At 42.7% G+C, this 20333-nt stretch overlaps 1 long non-coding RNA gene across 1 annotated transcript in view; it reads right to left on the bottom strand.

Annotated features, from left to right (window-relative positions):
- Positions 1-592: 592 nt before the first annotated feature.
- LOC148519890 (uncharacterized) overlaps positions 593-20333 on the bottom strand; it is a 65771-nt gene continuing 46030 nt past the window's right edge. The window contains exons 3-4 of the long non-coding RNA XR_015878891.1: positions 9364-9468; positions 593-836 (exon numbers count right to left, since the gene is read on the bottom strand). This is a non-coding gene — a long non-coding RNA (uncharacterized LOC148519890). The remainder of the gene's footprint in view (positions 837-9363; positions 9469-20333) is intronic.

Below are 20333 nucleotides of genomic sequence, written 5' to 3' on the forward strand. Positions count from 1 at the left end.
TACCTCTGTGGACAGTTGCTACCAGCATCCCCCCTGGTGCCTAACAGCTCATCAAGTTTCCCATCACGATCAAGTTTAGCTGCTACTCACCTGCTCCATTACCCAGCTGTGGCACCATGTTGTCTTGTTCTTAAAGGATCATGTAACACTACTATGAACGTTGCCTAGTCCTGTTTGTGGTCCTGATGTTTTAGGAACTTTCTTTTCCCCTACCCAGTGTTGATAGTAAAGCTTACTCACCTCCCTCTTCACCTACTTTGACATGCCTAAAGGGAAATAATTGGGATCCCGCAATCTTATTGGATACTTTAAGAATCCTTCACTCTCATCTGCAATCCGTGAGGAAGTTTCAGAAGCTCTCTGTGGTCTTAAGACTGAAATGGCTGATATAGGCTCCATGGTTGATGCTCTTGAGAAGAAACCAGAGGAGCTTATCATTTTCCAAAACTAATTTAAATAGGAAGTAGCTCAAAATATGCACTTTTTTACATTTGGCTGACAAGCAGGAATATCTGAATAGAGGCCGCCAGAACAACCTTCGGATCTGCAACATACCTGAGTCCGTGGAATCAGGCCATCTTATGGACTATCTTCTCCGCCTCTTTATTATTCTTACTCTCTCCATCTCAGATGATACAGTATGCTGCTTCTGAATAGAGCTCACCAGGCAATTCGCCGTAGGTCTCAAGATGTCACCATTCACAAAGATGTGATTCTGAGAATACACTACTACACAGCAATGGTCCAGATTTATACAAAGGCCTGGCTGTCTCCTGAGATTACTTTTGAGGGATCCAAACTCCTCATTTTCCAAGATCTTTCCTCCATCACACTGGCTAGACAAAGAGAGATGAAAGAAATCTCCAAGACTTTGAGAGGCAGCAACTATAAATATTACTAGAGCATCCCTTTTACCCTTCAGGTTTGATCTGATGGCAATATCCTAGTGCAGAGGTTCCCAAACTCGATCCTCAAGGCACCCTAACAGTCCAGGTTTTAAGGATATCCACGTTGGCCACAGGTGATTTAATTAGTACCTCAGTCAATTTGATTTAACCACCTGTGCTCAACCATGGATCTCTAAAACAAGAACTGTTGAGGTGCCTTGAGGACCACATATGGCAACCTGTCCTAGCTGATAAGACCCTTGATGATGCCCTTCAATTGGCTTGACATGTGAACCTCTCTGATCCTCAAGATGCCCCACAGCATTCTCCTCCTGTCAATTTTTTTTTTTTCTTATGAAGTGTGTGATTTATAAGCCTAATGCTTGAAAGAATTCTATGCCACTTTCCACTTTTATCTGTTTCAGACCACCTGAGGTCCACGGGAGGTTTCTGTCCTACCTGAGCTCGCCTTAGGACACCTGCGTTACGGTTTGACAGGTGTACCGCCCCAGTCAAACTCCCCACCTGCCCCCTGTGAACTTCTACTTAGCATCATAATCTGCCTACAATAAGTAAACTGATCTCAAGCTTTCCTAAAAAACTAATTGCAACTATCTAATGTTCAGCTTTGCCATAAGGCACAGAGAGACATATGATACCTTCAGAGATGTATATAACCACTTAACTAATATTTTTTCCAAAAAATGCTCAGAATTTGTAATTTTCTATGATTGAATTAGATCAAGAACATTTATTTATAACATCCAAATTTATTTTATTAATTTTTTTCAAAAAACACAGTATAGCATAACAATAGCATTTTTTTCTTCAACTGTATGAACTTGAACACGTATTTAGGACTTATATAAATTGACCACACCTGATCGGCGGACCGGTATCAATGTTCTTGATCGATACGGGATCACAATATTCAAAATATGAAATAGATATTTATGAATTTCGTTACTACTATGCAGTAGTAGTCTACAGGAGGTCTTGGGGCAGTGGTGTCACAAGGGGGGTGCGGGCCGCCGCTGACGGGTGACACCAAGGTGCTGGCTCCCCCTCAGCGACAGGTGCCAGGTGCTGCACTGTAGCATTAAGTGCAGCACTCGGCTCCTGTCACAGTGAGGGAGCCGGCACCCAGCACCACCCCAGTCATGATACCCACGGCACAGGCCGGGGTTCAGGCCGTGAGGCCACGCCCTCTGTTAGAGAGGCCATGCCTCGCTCAGAGGGCCACGCCCCCTTTTCAGCGGGGCCGCACGCATGGCACCGGGTGTCACAGCGGGGAGGGACGCCACTGTCTGGGGGGCGGGGCTGCTGTTCTGATATGAGAGCCAGTCTGAGAACAATATATATCACAGTGGCAGAATCGTCCCCGAGCAAAATAAATTGAAATGATCTGTTACTGCAAAAAAATAAATAAGTTATTAGTGCCATGATTCATATCAATATTTCTGATATACTGTATCAGATAAACGATACATCAATTTTAATCGATACACACTTGGAGGCAGTGATGCTGCTATCTTTACATTTACCCAGTAGCTGCTTCTCTCTGCAGCTCTGCAGTGTATACACTGGGGGCAGCGCTGTATGAACTGGTGGCTGCTTCTCTCTGCAGCCGCTGGGTGCGGGGTACCACCAGGCTGTCTGATCCCTCTGATCAGCAGCGATTGGCACACACTGGGGTAGGATCTAAAGGTGCAGAGGGGCCTGGAGATCCATCTGTTTGGTGGTTGTTGGAAGATTATCTTCTATCAGCTGCCCGTTGGGCGTTTCTGACTGGTTGCATCATATGCAACCATGTCAGGGAAAGCTCAGCCTGGTGTGGTCGCATTGGATGAGATTTTACTCATAATAATTATTTATATTGATTACTGTGGTTACCTTTCAAGCGCTTCTTAATTATTTAACACATTTCTTAATTTTTGTTTTACATAAAAAATAATTCAAATGACTGCAAGCATATGCTTTTATAAAGAGATGTGTTGCTACTTTATAATAGTTCATATCTACAGTTAGGAGAACTAAATAATGTCAGCTTAGAAATTATTTATATATATATATATATATATATATATATATATATATATATACGGAAAGATAATTGTCATAGAAAATACAAAAATCAAATATAAAATGGAATATAGTAACTTATTAACAGAGAACAACTGTTGCAGCTGCCCTAAAACAAATGACAGATAAGATTAGGTTGTCTGCACCTGGCCCTCTATAAACATCATGTAGTTCAATCTATGTGAGTTAGTAACCTAGGGACAAAAACAGTTGTGGAGGTTATCTGCAGTTTTATTGTAAATGCATAAAGCTTTGATTCTTTCGATAATTAGTTTCTGCCAGCAGTATTGTAATAGTCATTATTCCTCATAGTCTATTCAACATTTAGGAGCATATTTATCACAATATCAGGTGCAGATGGGATATGATAAATGTGCCTGAATAAGCATTGCTATATTTCAATACATCACAAGGATGTATTGAATATTGCATGTACGGACAGAGCTTGCGAGAATTCTCTGTCCATGCAAATCCTCTCCCTGCACTTTTCAGGGTATTTTTCCGAAAAATACAGAGACTGAGTATGCGCATGCGCCGCCGGCTTCCCTTGCCACTCTCCCCCAACCACTTACACAACCAACCAAGCAACAATCAAATATAATATCTGGCCAAATCTCTCCTCTCCAACCATTGTGCACATTCCAACCAATACAAACTCCACCAATGCACGTGTTTTCTGTGGTTTGGGGGCGTATTTATAACAACATCGTGACGCCACTGTAGCATGTGCGAATTTTGACCAATCGGAATAGGTTTGCAAATTTCTCAGTTTTGCTCAGGTTTCACATGCGAATTTTGGTGACGCAGGTTCTGTCTTATCACAGGTTTGCGATTTGACTGAACTTGCAGACATGCTATAACACAACTAGTTCCACCTTCAAATTAAAAAACGAAAGCAAATTATTTGTAAATGTGCGTTTTGTGGCGCAAAACGTTCCGTTGATAAGGTGTGATAATGGATCGCAGTCCAACACGATTTTTAGTAAATCTCCCCCTTAGTGTTAAATAAATTAACAGTCCTGGAGTGTCTGTGTAGTGTAAATCTTGGTAAAGCTGCTGGTCCGGATGGGATCCAGGGGTGCTTAGAGAGTGTTGTAATCAGTTAGCTGGGATCTTTACGTTGATTTTTAATGTGTCCCTTGCTCATTGTCTTGTCTCTAAATATTTTAAGGCAACAACTATTGTGCTTGTCCAAAAGAGTGGTGTGCCTAAATGCTTAAATAATTATCGCCCATTCGCTCTGACCTCTCTGGTCATGAAGTGCTTTGAGCGTCTGGTGCTGAGACATGTCAAATCCCATTTTGCTGCTGAATTCGACCCCTTTCAATTCACTTATAGGGTAAATAGCTTTATAGATGACGCTGTCATAACTGTTCTACACCAATTGTAGACTCACTTAGAGCAGAAGAGGTCATATGTTAGAGTTTTATTTGTTGACTTTAGTTCTGCTTTTAACACTATTGGTTTCTCTGGTTTCCAAGCTTTCTTTTATATAGGCTTAAATGGGTATACGTACAATTGGGTTTTAAACTTCCTGACAGGCCCCAAGTGGTTAAGTTAGGGGGACTTTTTTCTGGGGAAGTTTTTGTAAATACAGGTGCACCGCAGGGGTGAGCTCTGAGGCAGTGGCGTAACTTCATCCCAGGTGCCCGGAGGCAAGATAAATGTTGGTGCCCCCCCCCCCGAAACTAAAATGTACCACTCCCCAGCACCTATGCCAGCCCCAGCTGCCGCCACCCCCCTTATGCAGTTCCTTTTATATAATGCCCCCAGTAGTGGTCCCCCTATGCAGTGCCCTCCGTTAATGGTCCCCCTATGCAGTACCTCCAGTATTGAGCCCCGGTAGTTGCCCCCAGTAGTTGCCCACAGTAGTGAGCCCACAGTAGTTGCCCCCAGTAGTGAGCTCCCTGTAGTTGCCCCCAGTAGTGAGGGACCACCCCGCACGCGCACACACAAATGAAAAAAAAAAAAAAAAACACTTACCTTTATCCCCGCTCCAGTGCTGCTGCCGTCCATCTCCGGCGTCTGCTCCTCGGCACTATGGGAGTGACTTCATTACATCACTCCCATAGTGCACTGCGGTACCCGGAAGACGGAGCTCACTCCTGAGCTCCGTCCCCGGCGTCCGCTCCTCGGCACTATGGGAGTGACGTTATGACGTCACTCCCATAGTACACTGCAGGACCCGGAAGACGGAGGGAGCTCCGTCCTACGGCTGCCGCCGGGGGTTTGAATAGGAGCCGGGCGCCCACTGATAACACACTCAGCGGGCGCCTGGAAAATGGAGGGTGCAGGGGGTGCGACCGCACGCCCAGCACCCTCCGTAGTTACGCCAATGGAGGTGGAGCGCCGATCAGCGGCGCTCCTTCTCCATGCAGCTCCCGGGGACAATAGAGCCTGGTGCCCCCTTCAGGGCACTCCATTGCCTCCGGGAGTTCTGCCACTGCTCTGAGGGCCTGATTCTGTAAGGATCGTAATTGCAAAGCTACATGCAGGCAGCTTTGCAAATGCAACGCTAGCAGATATGATAATGCAGCAGGAGGTATCACGCCTCCTGTGCATTACTTAACCGAGCTACGTTGTTGCGGTGACCCATGGGGTCCCGCAGCCGGCCGCAGCAGTTTGGGCCAAGAGGCCAGGAAATCTCCCTCAGCCAACGGAGATCCTGGTTTCTTCCCTCCCCAGCAACAGCGGCGACACGCCTCCGTTTCAGGAGACGGAGGGCATCGGCGCCCTCTCCCCGCCCACAAATGGCAGCAGACTGTCTGCTGCCAGTTTGCGTGTGGCCTCACAGACCCGTTCTGCACATGCACAGAGCGGGTCTGGTGTCTGTGCAGATTCCCAAACATCAGGAATCTGTGTTCAGCAGTGCACTGCTGATTCAGGCTCTGAGTCCGCTATTATACTCACTATTTACTTACGATTGAGTATCAACTTCACAATCTGTTAAGATTGTGAAATTTGCGGACGATACTGCTGTTGTTGGCTTGATAGTTAATGAAGATGAGGAAGCATGCATGTATGAGGTTCAATAATTAGCTGAATGGAGTAAGGGTAACTGCTTACCTTTTAAACAAAAGAGCTGGTAATTGATTTTATGAAGGAAAGCAGGGAGTTACAGGTGGTTTTTGATGGTATAATTATTGAGGAGGTGGAGTTCTTTACATATTTGGGAATTCATATTTCGAGGGATTTGACTTGGTCTCTAAACTTTTAGTGAAAAAGGAGTAGCAACGGCTTTTCTTTTTGAGGACACTAAGGACGGCTTGTTTGAGTATGGAGACGCTCTTAAACTATATAATTGTATAATAGAGAGTATCCTGACCTATGGGATTATTGTATGGTATGGAAACTAGTGATGCTGAGCGGGTTTCTCTTGAACGTGTGGTCAAGACCAGAGCCGTAACTAGACTTTTTGGTGCCCTGTGCCAGAAAGAGCATTGGCGCCCCCCTCATTTTTCAGAGGGACATAATGCACAGAAAAAAGGGCCATAGCTTCATGGGGAAGGGCCCGGGAAGAGATAGGGGAGGACAGGAGATGCTGAGGACGAAATAAGAGGAAGCTACAAGCACGAATGATAATAAACAGAAATTTGACAGGCCCAAACAGCGCCCCCTGACCTGTGGTGCCCTGTGCGATGGCACCGGCCGCACTACCCTAGCTACGGCCCTGGTCAAGACTGTCTGTAGAGTGATTGGTGTGAAATTACTCTCATAATGATCCAGAGTTTGAGGCAGAGTACTAAAGAGAACTAGAGATATCTTAACTGATCTTAGTCATCCGAATTATAAGAGTTTTGAGAAGTTACCATTTAATAAACATTTTAGGAGTGTGCGTATATGCATTAAGCATTTGTATAACAGTTTTTTTTCCAACAGCTGGTTGTATACTGAACTGTCAAAATGCACTATGAGTATTATTGATTTATTTGCTTGGTTTAATGTGCTGGTGTTTAATTTGATATTTTGTTGACAACTCATTGTTTTGTTAATAACAATAAAAGTGTATTGTGTTGCATTGTAGAAGACCTACTCGATTCTCTAAACTGCAAAAATCTGATCTGTAGTCATATGGCAAAATCCAATGTGGCCGTGCCCATCTGCCGTTGTGGGAGCTTACAGTAGGGTAAACACCAGGAACACATGTAGCAGGCACACATACAGCAGTGCCAGCCTGTATGTGAGGGAGATTTAGGTTAGGCTACAAGGAGGGAGGGTTAGGGTTAGGCTGCAGGAAAGGATTGTTAGGGGTTAACTTTGGGCGTCGGGATTTTGACTGTCAGGATTCCGCACCCAACCCTTCATGGCTTATTTCGAGCAATGTAATAAAATCTTTCAAACACCCAAACAAAAAAAGACAATTCTGGTGTTCCCTATCTAGTTTCATTTAAAATATAAATTATGCTAACCTGTGCAGTATTAAGGTGGAAAAACTAAAATGTTTAAATTTAAGATAATTCAATCCATAATGAAAAATTCAGTTATGTGTGGTAAATCTCAATCATTACTTAGATGAGATCCAGTGTTTACATGATCTGTCAGGCCCCTCGACTACTTATGTGTGCTTGCTCCACAAGCTACTGCACATTCCCTCTGCCAGTGTGTTGTCAATGAACATAATGGCCAGGATGTAGTAGCCTCCAATATTGTAAAAATTGCAGGTTCCCGGTGAATTGCAAAATGCCATATGTAATAGAGTACAAAACCCGCCATTTTAAAAAACATAATTTTAAAAGTCACTGTAAAAGCACCTGAACAAATTGTGAGACAATAAAGGTGCCTCCGGCTGGCGAGCTAGCTACAACCATAACTATATCATCTGGCATGGTGTTAAAAATAAAATTTTAAAGAAGCAGGTATCACTCCCCACAACCACCATACAAACAGAAAGTAAAACCAGTACTAGTGATGAAAGCCCAGGCTGGTGGCAGCAAAATTGTAAGCACAGAGTATGAAGTACCTCCAAATTTGGTGCTACCAGCATTAGAATTTGTCAGCCAGGAATTGCGGAAGTATAGCAGGGAAACCTGCAGACTGGGGTAGCCCCTAGAATATTGCCAAACCAACCCTCAGTCGTCAGTACAGGTCTGTATTCCCTAGGACATAGTTTCTCAAAAATCTGCCATTACAGTCCAGTTTTTAAGGATAGCCATGCTTAAGCACATGTTACTTAATTAGTACCTCAGTCAAATTGATTTAACAGTCTGTGCTCAAGCATGGATATCCTTAAAACCTGGACTGCAATGGCGGATTTTGTAAACCTCTGCCCTTGGGGACTCAGGCCTGCAAACAAACTTCGAGCAGACATTCTGGATCCTAGGTGTGTTTTTTTTTTTAGCTTTGCTTTTGTGGTTAATTGTAATAAAGTAATAAGTAATACATTTGGATTGTTAATATTGGAAACCATTAAAACATGGTTGATCAAGGTTTCTGTTACATAGAAATACAGGGCGTTTCATTCACTATAGGCCACAAAGTTTTACTTAGAACGTTTAAAGTAATTTATGTCATTTAGCGAAATGTGACACGGACATACCTTGGTCTATGAGAAACAAAAGCAAGTCAAGGCAAGTGTTGAAAGTGTTCTCCATTAGCATCCAGGCTAGCTGTTCACGCATGTGCAAAGTGAAGCCAGCTGTTCACCACCCTAGTCAGCAGTGCAGTCCAAAATTTAAATAGGGGAACCACACCAACTGCCAGTGATGATGCCAGTGAGGATGGCAGTTGGTGTGGTTCCCCGACTTGAATTTTGGACTGTGCTGCAGCCCCACCTCTTTAGCCGCCACTGCTAGTCAGTAGGTATTCCTGCCTCTGACAGTGGTGTTGTGTACTGAGGCGTCCACATTCATTGCGTCTGTGTGTTATGTGCCGATATGAACCTTTAATCGAATCAGTTTTCCAGTATGTCTGGACAATAAAAACGCATTGTTCAGTTGTGTACCAGTTCATATCGAACCCTAACACAGACATGAGGTGGGGCTGTGTTAAATTTCACTAAATTATGTCACTGACTTTAAAAGTTACAAGAAAAACTTTGGGTCCAATAGAGAATGAAACTCCCTGGATTACACAATATTAATATAATAAGCAGGATTCAATTTTATTTCATTAAAACATTAATACAAAAAAAACTGGTTTAAACCAAAAAAAATGGTTTAAGACAATAAAAAAATTTTTTTTTTCCAACCCTGTTTTTGTAATATATATTATTATATATTTGAAGGAGTCTGTCAGACAGTAGTAAAATAATTTTACTAAAATAGAGAAGTCGGGGCGAAGGCTTGGTGTACCGACTTCCACAGCCCTGCCTTGGTGCCCTAAGATGGCCATCAACATCTGCTATTTTCAAATATAGTTCACAGAAGGAATTAAAAAAAAAAATTGCTGTACTTACCGGGAAGAGGGACCGGAGGCCTTCTTTGCCACTTCTGTCCCCCTAATGAGCAATCCTTCCCTCCACTCAGCACTGCAATGGCTCCGGCAAGATGGCACCATCCCTCTGGAAGACACCGACAAAGTGACAGCACCCGGAAGGGGATCAGTTGGACCTCTACACCCTCCCTCGGCCGTCTATCACTTGACTTGAACCCCACAGTGACAAGCTCTAGTAGGTATTTGTGCCTTCCTAACATGTCCAGATGCTACATTCAGGTAGGCTGTGATGGTATCATATTAAAGATGCTGTTTCCAAGGATGGGAGTGCTAAAAAAGTGCCATATTTTGGGACCCATGCCCATCTGTAGGTGTCTGGTGTCCCTCCAGGGCCATCCAGAGCAGGCTGCGGCCATTTGGGGGCTGCACCAAGCTACTGGTTCTGTACCCCTGCTCTGTGTGTACACAAAGTCCTATTAGGGAGCTGAGGTGCAGGGGGAAATACTAAATAAAACAAAAGACTGGAAACAAATAAAAATCCTCCTAACATCTTTGTGTCTCTTCTGCAGACAATCAATTAAAAAAGCGGAGTAGCAGGTAGTGATGGGAGGGTTTAATAGGGAAGGGAGTTTCCGCCTCAATTGAATTACAGTAACCATGTATTATTTAAAAGTTCAACAGTACAAAATCACCACACAAGTACACAAATTTTGCCAAAGATCTGAGTGTATTACAGCATTCATGTGGCTCTGCAGACCTGCATGATTAGGATGTTCTGTTCTACTATATTGCTCATATTAATCCAGACTCAAGGGAAGCTGCCAGCACAGCTAGACTCTGAAACAGTATGTAAGCAACATCTTGCTAAATTTCTGCCAAAGTACAAGCTATTCTGAGTTGTAATTGTACTTGGACACACTGTAAATAGTTGGGTAATATAATAGATACTGATTGGATTTGTAAGCAGTACAAACTATTGGTGTTACTGTCTATATAAAGGAGATCACTTCATTTTATTTATTATTTATATAGCACACAGATATTATGCAGCACTTTACAGAGAACATTTAGTCATTCTCAAAAGTCTCTGCCGCAGTGGATCTAGCAATCCATATTCCCTACCACATTAGACATAAACATTATGATTCATTCTGGTCTGAAGTGAAGTAATCTGCCAGTATGGTTTTGGACTGTGGGTGGAAAACAGATTGCACAGAAGAAAATCGTGCAAACATTGTGAGAACAAAGATAGGGCCTTGGTAGGAACCAAACCCATGACCCAGTGCTTTAGACATCTGTCCAAATTACTCTCAAAAAAATTTCATTAATATGTCAAAAAAAACCAGGGAAAAAAAAACTTTATTTGCAGTGGATAAGTGATGTCGTTGGGGTCACTAAACTCACTGTGAAAGTGCTCAAATGGGCTGCATACCTGTCCGTGAGAGCTAAAACATACTGCCAGGGTTTTATCTGTGTTTTAGAAACAGCAAATTGTGTCAGTAAAAAGCAATAGATAACTTAATATCACTACAGTCTAGCATCATTTTTTTCTGGCACATTAGCTAAAAATGCAAAATGTATAAGATGTATGTAGCATATAATAAATCTGATGAAGTACAGGTCTATAAAAAGAAATGCTATTAAGGCAGTTTCTCTATCAGGAAAAAAAACTTAAAAATGCGAAATATTTTTTGTTTATTACTTGTAGCAGAAATACTGTATACTGTGACAACTAACTACACATGATGTGCACCTCATACAAACAGCACAGTTTAAAGATGAATATTATATAAAGCAGAGGTTAACAACCTTTTGCTATCACTGTGTCAGCTAAATCTAGTCAAGCTCAGACTGCCAGTTCTACGTTTGCATAATATATACAGTACATACACACAGTGATAGATATGGGATCCAATTCCTCCTTTGTATAGTATAATTTTTGTCCCTTTTACATAGAGTGTTGTAAGGTGATAATGGTGAATTTTATATTCCTCCTATCGGGCCTACTATGAGACTTTTTCAACCTGAGTTCACCCAAATACAACTAGTAACCGTCTTTCCTTTTAGTACACTTTTATAAAAAAAAACAAAAAAAACATATAAACACATTTGAAACTTATTCTCACATATACATAGATATCTTGACCATTGTGGGACAGATGTTAGTATACTTGCTGCCTCCCTTTATAGGGACAAGCTCTTTGACAGCCTATAGGGGCCATTTTGGATCTTGATATCTTGTCATCCATATAAATGGGGTGTCTCAGTATCAAAACATAAATAACAAGTACAAACATAATACTTTCACCATCATAAATAAAAGTCCAAGCAGGTTTTGATTAATATATATATTATACATACACACACAACTGATCCATAATACATTATGAAAACAGTTATAACATACAGCATGAGTTCAAAAACATCACAGCAAAATATTCATAAGCTAGGCTCTTAGCATTAAAGTATGTTGGTATAAAAACAACTAGTACATGTAAAATATGGACAAGCGTTCATAATGAGTCAACTGTAGAACTCCTTCAAAATTTAGATGCTAGTAAATATAGCTTCAGAACTTACTGCAATGGTGTATGTATTAATTCCAGTTGGGTTTCAGATAACTGTATGCCTCCAAACTCTAAAAGGTGCCTACACACTAGGTGATTTTTAACACGATTCTGCCGATTTCGATGCCTCGGGACGACAAATTGTGTAAAATATGGTCAAATCGTGAGTGCCCACTCACGATCCCGATGCGCATATCCGCTGGTCATACATCGCATATTCAGATCTTGCCTGCTGCAGGCATCTCGGACACGATGTGGTGCGGATCGTACGTGTGTTTGTACTCACGATCCATCGTCCATTCCGTCACTTGACTGACATACCCCTGTACACGCCCAGTCTCCATTTTGTGCAGCATCGTGACTTGGATGAGACGGACGCGATTCCCTGTTCTGCAAACCTGATCGCACAATCTGTTAATTTAGTGAATATATTTGTACTATACATTGCTGAGCAGCAATGTATATGCAGACCCTGTCCACCAATATGCCTGACCCACTGTCCACCAATGTGACCCACCCACTGACCACCTATGTGAATAATGCCTCGCCCACCCACCGACCACCATGTGTATAATGCATCACCCACTGACCACCTATGTGTATAATGCCTCGCCCACCCACCCACTGACCACCATGTGTATAATGCATCGCCCACTGACCACATATGTGTATAATGCATTGCCCACTGACCACCTATGTGTATAATGCACCGCCCATTGACCATGTGTATAATGCATCGCCTTCTGACCACCTATGTGTATACTGCATCGCCTACTGACCACCATGTGTATAATGCATCGCCCACTGACCACCTATGTGTATAATGCCTCACCCACCCACCCACTGACCACCATGTGTATAATGCATCGCCCACTGACCACCTATGTGTATAATGCCTCACCCACCCACCCACTGACCACCATGTGTATAATGCATCGCCCACTGACCACCTATGTGTATAATGCATCGCCCACTGACCACCATATGTATAATGCATCGCCCACTGACCACCTATGTGTATAATACATTGCCCACCCACCCACTGACCACCATGTGTGTAATGCATCGCCCACCCACCCACTGACCACTGGAATAGAGTAAAGTAAATGACAGAATTTAAAAAAATGCAATCAGGATTAAAATTATGTAAAACATAAGAACAGAACCAAACCAAAAACAGAACCAAACCAAAAAACTATTTCTAAAAATGTATAACTATATATATATTCCAAACTATTAAAAATTAGGACAATATTGTATGCATCCATATTTTTATGTCGTTTTTTTTCCCACCAGGAATGTCTTTGGATAAGCACTGTGAGTTCATCACCGGCTTCCTGGAGCATTGAGAAGCAAAGGAGTGTCTATGGAGGGTTAGTTGTCGCGACTACTCCAATAAGCCAAGAAACGTCTGGCATTAGAGGAATTGGTGGAATACAGCCGCCAATACTGCCATGAATCATCTGTGAAATGGGTGCGCCTCCGTACAGTGTTTGTGAAAGATCAAAAGAAGGTGGAGGAGTCAAAGCGTTCTGGAGCAACCGCTGATGATGTCTATCACCCCTCCCTTTGGTACTATCCTCTAATGTCATTTATAATGGAGCAGGTACCACAGAGACAGTCCTTTGTGCTTATGGCCGAGCGAGAGAGAAAAGAGGAGGTGGTTGAAGGTCAGAGTGAACCGTCCCAGGCTGGTTTGGTAAGTAGAGACACAGTGCATACACACCATGTTTTTTTTTTTATTATTTTAACAAAAACTTATTTTTTAAAGTTCCATATTTGTCCACTTTATGGCCAATTATCTGAGACAGTCCTCCTGCCATGGCACTGCACCCAGCCTACTAAAATAGGCCATATACTCCTCTCACACTGCTTGGCCCATGCAGGGCCTGTGGCTTGCATTAATGGTGCTGCCACTGATGATATCTGGCCAATCTCCTCCGGATGGTCTGGTTCTTCTAGCATAGCTGTGCCTGGTTGTTTTGTAGGGTTGTTTTGTGCCGTAAAAAGTCAAGCAGAACACAGCACGCCATCACGACCCAGTCTATCTTGTCCACACGCAGGTTTATGCTGGTGTGGAAAATGCTAAACCAGTTACTGAGGATCCCATAGGCATTTTCCACAATCCTAAGTGGCCGAGAAAGCCAACCCACTGTTGGCAGGTGGTGTGATGCAGATGTGTTTCCCATCGATTGCTCCCCCGCAGTTAGGGAAATTCCAACGCCGTTCGAAGTCTTCAGCGTTGGTTTTCCACTCTTCAACCGTATTAGGAAGCTAGGGAAAAAAAAATGTTCAAACATTAACATTATTTTCATAATCTTTTCTTTCAATACAGACTCTGACACAAGAACTGGAATTGGTATCTACACCTGATTTAAGCTGCATTGCTGACAGTGAGGGGGATGTGTCGAAATCCCAATGCACACCACCAGCCGCACCACCCCCAGCAGCTACCCAGCAAAAACGAAAACGCCCTGGGAAAAAAACACAAAGCTGGGAGCCAGCAGACGCATTTCTCCAACAGGCAGAAGAGCTTTTAAGAAGGCGCCCAGACCACCTAGATAATTTCACCATTCATATTAACAGCACCATGCGGCAGATGAGTGCTGAAACTCAAAGCGAATTCCAGAGCGCCTCGTCTATGAGTTGCTCATCAGGGCGCTACGTAACAATCTATATCCAGCTACCTATATTGGTGACCCTGTGCCCTTCCCACCTGCCCCAACTGCCTCTGTGATGCCTCCATCCCAGGCGCAGCCTACTACACCACCCACTAACCCTCCCACCGCAAACCAGGCTATATATAGTGCCCATTTAGATGTTGATGATGAAAATCTAGGGTTTGCCAAATATAAACTTTGATTGTTGTTGTTACTGTTGTTGCCTGCAGTATCCCCAAATTTTATTATTCCCAATACCTGCCCTATGATATACAGTGGTGATGATGCTGATTGGACATGGTCAATACACACATGGCGCAAGTACAGAATTGTTGGAAGCCGGGGCCACTATCTGTCCTTGCGCCATGTGGGTATTGGCCTATTCAATCCGGCATCTGAGCCACCGTATACCATAGAACAGGCTAGGTATTGGGACTGTTAAAATTTGTGGATAATGCAGTCTTACATTATAAATGCATATAGGAGATTTCTTAAAGAACACAATTGCTAAGTTATTTATTCCATGTTTGGAATGCCAATGTTTATACTGTTGTCATAAAGACAGTTTTATTACTTGCAGCCATATTGGCTGAAATTTTGAGCCAGTTTTAAACTGTTTATACAGTACTTTTCTACATTTTCAAGAAAAAAAGATAATTTTTTTTTTCCTTTCGCAAGAAACAAATGTGTAGTGTTTTTTTTCCTTACCTTGCAAAACTGGTACTGCAGCACTTTCACAATAGCCTTGCAGGTCTCGGGAATGATGACGCCCAAAGTCTGAGGGGATATGAGGGTCCCAAATTTCAGATTTTCCAGTGACCGTCCTGTAGCCAGGTACCTCAGGGTAGCCACCAGCCTCTCCTCAGCAGCGATAGCCCTCCACAGCTTAGTATCCTGCTTCTGGATAAAAGGGGTCACCAGGCGCAGCAACTCCAGGAATCTGGCGTCATCTATGCGCAGGTAATTGCTATAGTCATCCGGATTGTTCTCCCGAATCTCCATCAGCAAGGACATTGAGAGCGACTCTCCCTCTGCAGCAGCCACTCCTTGGTCCAGCATGCTCTCCTCCATCACCTTCACCCCAGCATAAGCGAATATCACTCTATACCGATAGGGATCCATCAGCACAGAATACAGGATAGAATGCAGCAAAAATACACTTTGTTAAGCCAGGCAAAACAAAGTATAGCACAATAGCAATGTACAGCGTTCAGCAGGTATACACCAAGCCTCACTAGTCACAGAGTAGAAGTGCACAGACCTAAAATGGCGCCTGCTTTATATACCCCTACTTAAGCCCGCCCATTATTAAATTTTTTTATATATCTGCCCAATCATCGTGATGTGTTTGTTAAGCTAACGATTTATAGTTTATGATCTCACGATTTGGTCAACGGACACAATGCATGATAGATCGTTAGATCGTGAGCCAATTTGGACAGTTTTTGCTCCAAATCGGGCCCACGACTGCCGGGGAGAGTTCAAGGGAAATCGGACACGATATCAGATCGTGACCACATCGCCTAGTGTGTAGGCCCCTTTAATCACATTTGTGTTTAAAACCTGGATACCACCTGTCATTTGACAATTGACCTTATTAGTTTCCCTCTATACAAATAAAGTAATTACCTATATATAATTGCCACATTACAATATTAGTAAGCCTTAAAAAACTTACTTGTTAGGGACTGGTTATTTACTTCTACTGGGAGTATATATCCACCAGGAAAATCATTTTAAGGATGGTGACAATGTAAGCCTAAGAAACAATAATCACTTTTATAAATGGTTTGGACTATACCAGTTCTTATTTCAAATCATAAAGGGATGAACATTAAACTACTTAGTATTAGCACAGGATCAAACAAAAAGTCTCTCAGCCAGTCCATCTTGTTAGCAACTGGTTATCTACTTCTACTGGAGATTTAAATCCACCAGGAAGGTAAGTCTATTAAACAACAGTAATTAAAATAGTCGATTAGGCCTTTTGGAATACATATTAATTCTTTACGGGTTGGCAAAATTAATCAGAATAAAACATTTTATCTTATTGAAATTAATAACATATCCTCCAATATGCATTACAGGCATGGCTGAATGCTACTTCCTGGATGTGTGCCGAGGCTCCTCTACCCTGTTACTACTATGCTAATAAATCTGGTCTCCCAGTATCACCATGCTGGCGCGTGCGTCCCAACGTGTGGTCCGCCAATATATTAAATCCCACCGCGTCCTCACGCTAAAGCGTGATTTCCAATTTCTGTTCTGTTTCCAATGGTATTCTGTTTAAGGAAAACCTATTAACCTCTGGAGGCGAGTCCACCAATGAACAGCTATTTTTTCATTTCCTCAAATTGAAAAAAAGAGAAGTAGATTACGCTTTTGGATTATTACCGAGAGAAGAAAATTCCCAGAGGGTTTAGAATAAAAAATATCCCCACTACTGGCAAGTTCAACCAAGAGTTTTGTAGAAAGTGGGTTACAGTTTTAAATAAATGCAGCTTCGACTTGATACTCTTTGTAGTTGAGGAGTTGGCCAGGGAGCTGAAGGCAACCGAAGAGCATCAGTACCTTTGAACTAACCCATCTGTCTTAACTCTCCAGTGACCAATCCACTAAGTGGACTGAGAAACTACAATCACTTGATCAAATTTAAACGTGATAAATTGGAGACCGTTAACAGAGATTACAGTGAGCACAGAGTATAGAGCTGGGCCACTAACACAACCCAAACCGCGACTTAGACACAGAAGGAGAGATAAACGCAATACCTTTGATACTGACTTTTCAGCAGGATCTGACCCGTCAGTCAGCGAAACGGAATGTGCATCACTCAGAAGCCCCCTTTAGGGGTAATTAACCGCGCCCAGTCGGATACCCCAAAAGAACAAGAACTAGGAGGGGACAGTGGAAGGGGAAAGTCCTTAATAAACTTACTTGTACAGGACCTGTCAGTTTATAAAGATGAGATTTACTCACAATTAGCTGACTCAGCTGTTTATAAACCTCTTAAAGGGGTTCCGACTGCGACATGTAAATCTGAATTAGATGGGGTTCCTAAACACGCTGTAGAAGATAATATCTTGAAAACCACTACAGCTAAAGCCTTACAAGAAGAGAACCCACGAATTACGATCTTCTACACGATCCCCAAATTCCATAAGAGGTTGGATAAACCTCCAGGGCGTCCTATCATCTCGGCTAGGGGTTCACTGTAATATAAAATCTTCCAGTACCTGGATCATTTTGCAGCCACTAGTGCAGGCTCAATCCACCTTAATTCAAGACACTACTGCCTTCCTCCATAAACTTCAGTGTGACCCCTGTTCCCAGTGACTGTTTTTTGTGCACCTTTGATGTGTCCAGTTAGTACACTAACCTAACCCACGATGCAGGACTTGAGGCAGTGCGTACATGTCTTACCAATAACAGGTTCTACTGCGGCCCAGATATCTCCCTGTTCATACATCTCTTGGAATTAACTCTTGAGAAATTGTTTCCTATTTGATAACAGATATTTTTGCAGTTACTAGGATATGCAATGGGGTCCTGTGTTGCACCGTCCTTCGCAAACATCTTCATGTTCCAAATGGAACAAAACCTATTCTTTGAAGACTTGGCTATCATGCAATATACACTTCTATACACGGTACATTGATGATCTGTTCATCATTTGGTCCGGGATCCAAGGGGTGCTTTATAGAATCAATGGAGCATATCAAATAAAATGATCTGCATACCAAATTCACATGGGATATACATCCAACCCAAATTCACTACCTAGATTTTCTGGGCTCCAAAACAGACACTACCCTGAACACCATGATATACAAAAAACCAACTGACAGGAATACACTCCTAAGGGCAGAGAGCAATCATCCACGCCCTTTAAAACAAGGCCTTCCTTTTCCCCAACTACTGAGGATACATAGAATAAGAGATGATCCAGCAGTGGCTGTGATGTAGATGGATCGGACGATACAACAATTTGTCGACCATGGATATCGCTACATTGATCTTCTTGAGATTAAACCTAGAATTTTGGCTACACCTATCGAAGAAACCATTACCAGTAAAAAGAGATCTAACTCTAAGAACATTACTTGGGTGAACCAGTTCAATCCCCTCAGCCACTGCATTAGCAGATCGACCAAGGACCTTTGGCATATTGTAGCGGATGACCCGACGTTACCAGCTTTGAGTTGGACATCTCTAATGCCTTGCTATAAAAGACCTAAACATATTAAGGACTTGGTTGTGAAAAATTATATCTCGGGTTTGGGTACGAGTGCACCCGGGAACTTCATGAGTAAGAAACCAGGTTGTTACCGACGCATTAATTGCACAACCGGCGACTACCTGGAAGCACATTTGCACACCCACATTCAGGTAAACGGTACCAGATCAAACATGTTCTATCCTACACTCCAAATTCATGGTACACATCATAAGGTGCCCGTGTGGGTTGGTGTATGGGGGTAAAACCACGCGCCAGTTTAAAGAAAGGATGGCCCTACACCGTTCCGCCATAAGAGCAGCATTGGATGGTAAAGATCAGGACCAACTGGTAGCATGCCACTTTAAGGAACTGCAACATGGATTGGCCACCTTGAAATATAAAATCATTGATTGCATCGTTCCTCGTAGGGGTGGCGATAGGGCTAAAACCATTTTGCGCCTAGAAGCAGGTGGATACATAGACTCAATACTGTGATTCCCTTTGGACTTCATGAGTCACTGTCTCTCAGCTGCATTCTCTGAGGTCCCTGGTGCTGTTATTGTCTTTAGTATGATGTTGAGCATGGGTTGTATCATTACAGTAAATAAAATAAAAATTTTTTGGAAGACCTGCTATTATTATTATCCTTTATTTATATGGCGCCACAAGTGTTCCGCAGCACCTTACAGTACATAGTACATAGAACTAACAAGTGAACAAGAAACAAGTAACTTACAGTACATTACAGTGCAGGACAAGGACACGATTTATATACATTGCTGCAATAGCGATTAAAGCACTCACAATAAGCAGCCGGGAGTTGGCAGTCACGTGTTAGGTGCCCTTATGGGGAGTAAAGAGTAAAAGAAAATGTAAAGAGAAGCACATGAGGGAAGAGGTCCCTGCTCGTGAGAGCTTACCTAAAGTCAATTATTCTCAAATTATAGTCAACACTTGTGTTCTTTTCTAGATCACTCCACCGGGACCCATAGCATTACATCCACATAGACCCTTTTTGACAGGGTGAGACCTGGCTATTGATTGCCGTGTTACATACTTAAAAGGTATGTGGTGTATAGTGGTATTGTGTCTTTTAACTTTATTTCCACATTTTTTTATTTTCCATTCTTATTTCATGTTTAGGTTGACTGATTTTCTTGTCTGTATATGTTGATTTGCCTTAATTTACACGTTGACCGGGCTGTGAGTATGTTGTGCCGTATGTCTCCTGTCCGTTTTCGATAAGACTTTATTTATGTGGTTGCTATGGGCCGGCCGAGTGATCAACTGACGTCACTCACAGTCGCTGCCATGTGCCCAACACCACTGCGAGCCGCACCAGCAGCGTGCAGCTCTTGCAAGATGGTGTGATCACATGGGGGTATTTAAGGTAAGGGGTTTTTCTGTATTGTGATGCCTGATGACAATTTGCAATTAAACCGAAATGTCGCTTTAGCAAACCTATGTCTTTGCCTGCTTAAAGTCCTGGAGTGCCACCCCCTGTGGGGATATATATATATTAGGGGTGTGCACCGGCCACTTTTCG

Source organism: Taudactylus pleione, unplaced genomic scaffold (assembly GCF_031769625.1).
Source record: "Taudactylus pleione unplaced genomic scaffold, aTauple2 ptg000179l, whole genome shotgun sequence".
Lineage (NCBI taxonomy): Eukaryota > Metazoa > Chordata > Amphibia > Anura > Myobatrachidae > Taudactylus > Taudactylus pleione.